Source organism: Corythoichthys intestinalis, chromosome 2 (genome assembly GCF_030265065.1).
Source record: "Corythoichthys intestinalis isolate RoL2023-P3 chromosome 2, ASM3026506v1, whole genome shotgun sequence".
Lineage (NCBI taxonomy): Eukaryota > Metazoa > Chordata > Actinopteri > Syngnathiformes > Syngnathidae > Corythoichthys > Corythoichthys intestinalis.
Window position 1 is genome coordinate 14301193 of NC_080396.1, and position 9300 is coordinate 14310492.

General features: G+C 37.3%; 1 long non-coding RNA gene across 2 annotated transcripts; it reads left to right on the top strand.

Annotated features, from left to right (window-relative positions):
- Positions 1-261: 261 nt before the first annotated feature.
- Positions 262-3575, top strand: LOC130930368 (uncharacterized). Of its 2 annotated transcripts, none has more exons than XR_009067046.1 (3): positions 262-496; positions 750-827; positions 1059-3575. It is a non-coding gene; the product is annotated as an uncharacterized LOC130930368 (long non-coding RNA). The 2 variants fall into 2 exon arrangements; XR_009067045.1 differs by having other exon boundaries at positions 692-827; positions 1059-3574.
- Positions 3576-9300: the final 5725 nt, after the last annotated feature.

A 9300-nucleotide genomic window follows, 5' to 3' on the forward strand; every position in this document is an offset into this window, starting at 1 on the left:
AAAAGCAAAATAAAAACGAAAATAAATACAAAAATAAGAAATATGATACAAAAATTAAATATAAATACAAAAATAAATTTGGAAATAAGTAGGTAATTAAATAAAAGTAGAAATTAAAACGAATATATATACAAAAATAAGAAATTACATTAAAAATGTAAGAATAAATACAAAAATAAATGTGGAAATAAATACAAAAATAAATATATTGATTGAAATAAATATCAATCAATAAATAAAAGCGCTTTGCCATATATTTACTTATTTCATTGTCAGCGCCAACTTGCAAGTGGAAATGTAATTCAAATGAGGGGGCGTTCCTAAGGGTGCCATGGGTTGAACTATTCGCTTATTGGTTGATCGACATTCGATTTCTGAAATCTACTAGCCATGCCTGCCACAGATGACAGAACGTGGGTCTGAAAGTCAGGGAAACAGCCGACCTACCGTGAGAGAAAATGCATTATCCACCGTCGAATGTCAAAGCATGGTATAGGTGAGTTTGTATGACAGTGGCATATTTTAAAATGAAAACTTGGTTATTCGTATGGCATGCTGCACTCTCTATATATATCTGACTGCTACTGGTATCAAAGCTACTTGTAACTGCTCCAGTGTAGCTTAGCAGAAGTTACAACTAAGTTCTCATGAAAGCAAACGATATTCCTGCTCACCATGACATTGTTTTTAGAGTCTCTGACTTGAATAATTCCACTGACATCGCAACGTTGGATGCTGGGTGATTACAGGGATCCCAGGATCTCATCCAAATTCTGGGTTCAGAATGATGCAAGGACGTCTCAGGTTCCGACGTACAAAGGTTCAGAGTAAGTGAATGTCATTAATAATTTGACTTGGACTATAGTTTCATTCATTCAAATGAAGTGTCAAGAGGAAATATTTGTGTTTAAAAAAAAATAAGCCGAATCATGACTTTGCCATCAGGGTTAAACCATTTTGTTATTTCAAGTCCTGTTTAAACACTAGAAATTACTTCTTCAGCTTTTATGCAATGCAACTTTTTAAATTGCAACTTGTTTTCCTGTTTTTTCATGGAGGACTTCGTGTGCAAGAATCCATGCCACGTCTGGATCCACCGGGAATTGTCCGCACACTACAACTACAAACTGTTCGCCGTAGATGATATTCTGTGCCAGCCCCCAACAGTCAAAGGCATAGCTATGGCAACCATAAAGTCAAAAATTAAAGCTCTATATTGGGGGACTCGGAAGGAAGTACAAAAATAAATTAAGACCATATTTTTTTCACCCATTTTGGAAAGATAAACCCATATACAGTATAATATAGACCATTTTAAATTAAGTTGAAATATTTCATGCTTTTATTATTTATTACGCGCTAGGAATCCAATTCATTTAGATTTGGAGTGCTTTCGCTGCCAGCCTCTCCCAGTCAAAAATTGATTGGATGTCAAGCGCTGTCAATGGCAGCCAATGAGTTAAATGTTGATGTTTATGGCTTGCAAAAATAAGAAACCCTAAAATTTTATGTGTCAGAATCAGTGTTGTTAATAACGGCGTTACAATATAACGGCGTTACTAACGGCGTTATTTTTTTTCAGTAATGAGTAATCTAATTAATTACTTTTCTCATCTTGGCAACGCCGTTACCGTTACTGAGGCGGGAAAGGCGTGCGTTACTATGCGTTACTAAGTTGGTTGAATAAAAAAAAGTCTGAGAGAAACGGACTCACGGGGACGAGAGCAGAGCAGGAGTGGGGAAGACGCCGTTGCAACCGCGATGCTAGATGGCTCCAATAATACCTGACTGCAGCCATAGCCGACAAACTACGCCCACATGACACGGTAGATATCATATTATAGATCTGGATGCATATGACAGACACTGCTGCATTGCCAACATGTTTTAAGGACTACATGCGTTTGTAAACAGCCGCCATCTTAAAGCAGTAGACCTCTCAGGAAGGCCCTGATGTAGAGATCCTTCCTAGCGAACCTAAGTAATTTTTTTTAATCTAAAATGCTCCTAAATCGGCAAAATCTTAACTTAAATCTATCTTTAAATGATGAAACAGTTTTAAAACTTACACATGTTTAAAGTAGACAGAAGGGAACTAATGCAATAACGGGAGAAATTTTAACAACTTTAACGATTGATTCACAACTTTAAATGACTTCCACACATAGCAAAGGTTACTAGCTAGTTATCGCAATACCCTTGTGTCTAGTTAAGTGGAGGGTAAAGAATTGGGCTTGGGCCAATTGTCCCCCAAGCCCTTTAAGCTTCACATTGTGTGACCTGTTTTTTTTTTTTTTTTTTGGGAGAAAAAAAAAATATCACTAGTTACTTTGCCAAGTAACTAATTACTCTTACATTCAGGTAACTGAGTTACTAATGCAATTACTTTTTTGGAGAAGTAATTTGTAACTAATTAATTACTTTTTAAAAGTAAAATTAACAACACTGCATGGCACTAAATGCGTTAGTAGACAGCCGCCATCTTAAAGCAGTAGACTTTTTAGGACGGCTCTGTTGTAGAGAACCTTCCTAGCGAACCTAAGTAACTTTTTATCTAAAATACTTCTAAATCGGCAAAATCTTGACTTGAATCTATCTTTAAATGATGAAACAGTTTTAAAACTTTCATATGTCGAAAGTAGAGAGAAGGGAACAAATGCAATAATGGGAGCAATTTTAACAACTTTTAACAGTTGATTCAGGGTAAAGGGTAAATTAGGGTAAAGAATTGGGCTCGGGCCAATTGTACCAAAAACCTTCACAAAAAACTTCACATAGTGTGGCCAATGTTTTTTTTTGTTGTTTTTTTTTTTTTTGAGGGGAAAAAAAAAAGTAATTATCACCAATTACTTTGCCAAGTAACTAATTACTCTTACATTCAGGTAATTGAGTTACTAACGCAATTACTTTTTGGGAGAAGTAATTTGTAACTATAATTAAAAAGTGCACATTTCTAATCAAAAACATAACTTTAAAAAAAAAAAACAATAAAAGCATGAAATATCCCTGACCAAAAAAGTTAAATAAAATTATATAAATGCGAACACTTTCACGGTCTAGGGCTAGGCACATACAGATGAGGCTAATCAATAACTAAATTTGCCATATACGATGTGTGCATGTTTAGTTATATTTTAGGACTAGTTGGTTCAACTTTAAATTACATATTTGCAGTTTTATGTGATGGTCCACATGGTTATCATCCCCATGTCGATGTCAGTCCCAGAAGTGCAGCTGCGACAGGCCTTGACTCCTGAAGAAATTCAGCAGATGTCAGAATGTTCTAATGTATTGAATGTCTACAACGAGACTATCCATCCTGCGTCAAATATTTGGACTTATTTTAAATGACAGCATAGAATGTTGGTTGTCGTTGATGTGACAGTACCTCAATAATGTGAAGAAATAATAAAGGCAATGATTGTTTTTCTGCAAAGTAATATTTTATTGATGACCAGTGTAATACAATACAAATGATAAACAGGCAATTGATGTACAAAAAAGGACTTCCAGCACAACTAACTCGTTCATCCCAAAAATTGTCCACTGGACACCAACATGAGCCACTTAAGGTCAGTAACTTTTTCCCCTAATACTGACCAACTGCTCACCATCAGCATTCCCTGAAATGTAAATTTATTGCGTCTTCGGGGAGCTTTAGGGTAAAAAAAAAAAAAAAAGCACGTAGATAAGTGAGGACGAGAGAAGTCTTATTGTTGAGGAACGACACCCCAACCTTCCTCAGAAGTATCTAGAAGAAAATAGATGACAACGGCAAAATGGTATATTAGATTAGCTACGAAAGCATTAAACGAGACACCAGCCGGTGAAAACAGTATCCCGGAGAACCACACGAACTTGAATGTGTGAATTTTGCTTCACTAATTTGCGCTAACGCTAAACTATTCCTTGTGAGTTTAATGTTGTTAGCAGCTTTATCCATGTCCCGCCTTGCCTCCCCTTCCTGAGACCCAATGCAAGGTATTAGCTTATGGAAGATTATATAGATTCAACATACCTCAACTGGACTTAAGTAAAAAGTTTTTTAAAAAACACACACCAAATTACCAATTTAATACGTACCTTGTCCTCATCCAACCGATTGCCAGCATCCCGTAGCCGCTTGGATTCCGACCTTCTCGTCTCGTCCCATTATTTTACGAAGCAAGCAAGCAGCAGGAAGGCAGACATTACTTCGTCGATCGAGAGGATCACTGAACTGGCATGTCAATCGACCAATGGGTGAATAGTTCAACACATGTAGTACCGCCCCCTCATTTGAATAACATTTCCACTTGAACGTTGGCACTGACAATGAAATAAGTAAATATATGGCAAAGCGTTTTTATTTATTAATTGACATTTATTTCAATCAATATATTTATTTTTGTATTTATTTCCACATTTATTTTTGTATTTATTCTTACATTTTTAATGTAATTTCTTATTTTTGTATATATATTCATTTTTATTTCTACTTTTATTTAATTACCTACTTATTTCCAATTTTATTTTTGTATTTATATTTAATTTTTGTTTCATATTTCTTATTTTTGTATTTATTTTCGTTTTTATTTTGCTTTTTATTGATTGATTTATTTTTATTTTTATTTTGAATTTTGGCAGCTTTGGTCCTCCATAAGAAACAACCAGAGGATATAATATATAAGAAAGACAGGGCTGGTGGTAAAGGAGAATGTCATTGTCAGTCGCGCAAGAAAAAGGTGTCGATAAAAAAGCTAAGGCTATGCTTAGGTCGGCTAGTTTTTTCCCCCCGTCTTTTTCAGCCCTCGACATTCAAGCCATCTCTTTAACTGAACACTTTTATGTTCTGCCACATCTTTGCCATTGAATTTGGCACCAGGGACATAATTTTCGGAGAGAATTGGTAGATTTATCTCTGTATATTTCCTATTAGGGACAAACTTAGCAACAGTAGCTAACGTCATGAATATTAATGAGCGGAAGTGACGTGTTGCTTGCGGTACGCCATTGCTGCAAGCTATTATTGAAAGAGTCAATATATAACCATTACATTAACATTTAAACTGTGTCAGATTCATCATCCGCGTCGGTACTGAACTGTTTGTGAAACTTAAATGTTGTAAATGTAAATGCTTAAATGTTGGGTCTGGGCTGGTGTTCTGTCAGATTTTGCACCTCATCATAAATTGCAACTTTGCAAGGAACCTTACAAACGGGCACAAATGCAGAGATTTTCAAAACTCCAAAAACTTTCTATAAAGAAAAGAATATGTAGGTATGTTTGGTCATAAACGCACACGAAGGAAAGTTCTCACACACATCCTACCACACAAAATTTTGCTCTCTTGGCTACACTCATCACGGGTAAAGGAAGTGTTGTGCATGAACACGTTCAATTCACGTTCGCCCAAAATATGAATCTGATCATGAACGATCGTTCATTGAAAGCGTTCATGCACAAAATTTCCTTTACCCATGATGATTGTAGCCAAGAGAGCAAAATCTTGTGTTTGGATTTAAAGTACCCCCTCACTTACAGTGCAGTATATCAATACTAAGCATATCTAAGCCCGATCCACCATTTTTTTGCTATTGTTACAGTAAATTTCTCACATTTCTGCCTAAAATCACCGTCAAATGTGATCTGATCTTTGTCAAAATCACAAAGATACAGTGTTTGCTTTACCTAAAACCACCCAAACATTTATAGGTTTTCATATTTTAATGAGGATAGCATGCAAACACTGACAGAAGGGGGTAAAATAAGTAATTGAACCCTCTGCCTGAGGAGACTTAAAAAGCAATTGAAACCAATTTTATCTCAGAATTTAAGTCAGGTGTGTGCCCAATCAATGATGAGTGGTTTAAAGCTGCCCTGCCCACTATAAAACACACACCTGGCAAGAATTTTTTTGATGAGAAGCTAAGTCTGATGTGCATCATGGCTCGGTTAAAAGAGCTGTCTGAAGACCAGCGATCAAGGATTGTTGATTTGTATAAAGCTGGGAAATGATACAAAACTATCTCTAAAAGTCTGGATGTTCATCAATCGACAGTCAGAGAACTTGTCTACAAATGGAGAGAGTTCTGAACTTTTGCTTCTCTCCCAAGGAGTGGCAGTTCACCAAATATGACGCCAAGAGTTCCGCGTAGAATACTCAGAGAGGTAAAAAAAGAACCATAGAGTGACTGCTAAAGACTTACAGATATCACTGGCACAGTCCAATATCTCTGTGCTTACATCAACTAAATGTAAAACTATGGCCAAGAATGGTGTTCATGGGAGGACTCCACAGAGGAAACCACTGCTGTCTAAAAAAAACCATCGTTGCTTGTTTAATGTTCGCAAAAAGGCACTTGGACACTCCACAGAAGTTTTGGCAAAATATTTTGTGGACTGATGAAACAAAGTTGAATTTTTTTGGGAGTAACACACAATGTCATGTGTGGAGGAAAAATCGAATAGCTCACCACAATCAACACCTCATCCCCACAGTGAAGGAGGATTGAGGGTGCATCATGATTTGGGGCTGTTTTGCTACCTAATGGCCTGGACAACTTGGAGTCATTAATGGAAGAATGAATTCAAAAGTCTATCAGGATGTTTTGAAGGAAAACCTGAGGCTGTCTGTCAAACAGTTGAAGCTAAAAAGAGGATGGATGCTGCAACAAGACAATGATCCAAAACACAGAAGTAAATTCCCTTCAGAATGGTTTCTGAAGAACAAAATACACGTTCTGGAGTGGCCAAGTCAAAGTCTACACATAAACCCCATTAAGATGCTGTGGCATGACCTAAAGACAGCGATCATGCCAGATATCCCAATAATCTGACTAAAATATAGTAGTTTTGTAAAGAAGAGTCGGTCATGATTAGTCCTGATCGATGTGCCAGGCTGATCTGCAGCTACAGGAAGCGTCTGGTTCAAGTTACTGCTGCCAAAGGCGGGGCCACAAAATATTAAATGTGATGGTTCACTTACTTATTTTTCCCCCTTCTGTCATTATTGACATACTATCCTCATTAGAATATGAAAACCTAAAAATGTTTGGGTGGTTTGTTAAAGCACTTTTTCATCTGTGTGATTTTGACAAAGATCAGATCACATTTGTTTTGTTTGAGGATTCAAGGTAAGTATTATATTTTTCGTACCATACTTGCATTTTGAAACGTTTTGAAAAAAATGGAGAAATTAGGCGCTAAGGCATTGGCATCATAGTTTGCAATATGTACGTAAAATAAATGCTACCTGCACGTTTTTTTTGCTTTTAACCAGAATTGAGACTGTTTTACGTCCATATCTATGAAGAATTCAGGGATTTACGCATTTATTCACATAAATTTCAACGTAAAAAGCCTTTTGTTGTGGTAAGGCGGCGCCACAGTGAACTTAAAGATGAGCCGCACATTCGACATATTTACGTAAAATAAATGCTACCTGTACGTTTTTTTTTTTTGGTGCTTTTAATCAAGAATCAAGACTGTTTTACGTTTTATCTGTAAAAAATTCAGGGATTTATGAATTTATTCACAAGAATTTCAACTTAAAAATCCCTTTGTTGTTGTAAGGCGGTGCCACAGTGAACTTAAATATGAGCCACACATTCCATATATTTCCGTAAAATAAATGCTACTTCACGGTTTCTTTTGCTTTGAACCAAGAATTGAGACTGTTTTACGTCCATATCTATAAAGAATTCAGGGATTTAAGCATGTATTCACAATAATTTTAACGTAAAAAGACCTTTGTTGTGGTAAGGCGGCGCCAGAGTGAACTTAAAGACCAGGCGCACATTTGACTTATTTACGTAAAATAAATGCTGCCTGCACGTTTCCTTTTGCTTTTAACCAAGGATCGAGACTGTTTTACATCCATATCTATAAAGAATTCGGGGATTTAAGAATTTATTCACAAGAATTTCAACATAAAAAGCCCTTTGTTGTGATAAGGCGGCGTCACAGTAAACATGCCCCACATTCGACATATTTACGTAAAATAAATGCTACATGCACGTTTTTTTTTTTTTTCTTTCTTTTAAGAATGGAGACTGTTTTACATCCATATCCGTAAAGAATTCAGGAATTTAAGCATTTATTCACAAGAATTTTCAACGAAAAAAGCTCTTTCTCTGTGATTCCACTTGGTCAGCTTTGATGGCCTCGGCAACAATGTAGGCCCCCTATTTATCGGCCCCGCACCCCTTGTCCTGTCAATTACATCATAAAGTCTATCTTGACACAAGTTTATATGTATGTATATATTATATTATATGTATATATATGTACACTCACCGGCCACTTTATTAGGTACACCTGTCCAACTGCTCGTTAACACTTAATTTCTAATCAACCAATCACATGGCGGCAACTCAGTGCATTTAGGCATGTAGACATGGTTTAAGACAATCTCCTGCAGTTCAAACCGAGCATCAGTATGGGGAAGAAAGGTGATTTGAATGACTTTGAACGTGGCATGGTTGTTGGTGCCAGAAGGGCTGGTCTGAGTATTTCAGAAACTGCTGATCTACTGGGATTTTCACGCACAACCATCTGTAGGGTTTACAGAGAATGGTCCGAAAAAGAAAAAATATCCAGTGAGCGGCAGTTCTGTGGCGGAAATGCCTTGTTGATGCCAGAGGTCAAAGGAGAATGGCCAGACTGGTTCGAGCTGATAGAAAGGCAAAAGTGACTCAAATAACCACCCGTTACAACCAAGGTAGGCAGAAGAGCATCTCTGAACGCACAGTACGTCGAACTTTGAGGCAGATGGGTTACAGCAGCAGAAGATCACGCCGGGTGCCACTCCTTTCAGCTAAGAACAGGAAACTGAGGCCACAATTTGCATAAGCTCATTGAAATTGGACAATAGAGGATTGGAAAAACGTTGCCTGGTCTGATGAGTCTCGATTTCTGCTGCAACATTCGGATGGTAGGGTCAGAATTTGGCGTCAACAACATGAAAGCATGGATCCATCCTGCCTTGTATCAACGGTTCAGGCTGGTGGTGGTGGTGTAATGGTGTGGGGAATATTTTCTTGGCACTCTTTGGGCCCGTTGGTACCAATTGAGCATCGTTGGGACACCACAGCTTACCTGAGTATTGTTGCTGACCATGTCCATCCCTTAATGACCACAATGTACCAAACTTCTGATGGCTACTTTCAGCAGGATAATGCGCCATGTCATAAAGCTGGAATCATCTCAGACTGGTTTCTTGAACATGACAATGAGTTCACTGTACTCAAATGGTCTCCACAGTCACCAGATCTCAATCCAATAGAGCATCTTTGGGATGTGGTGGAATGGGAGATTCG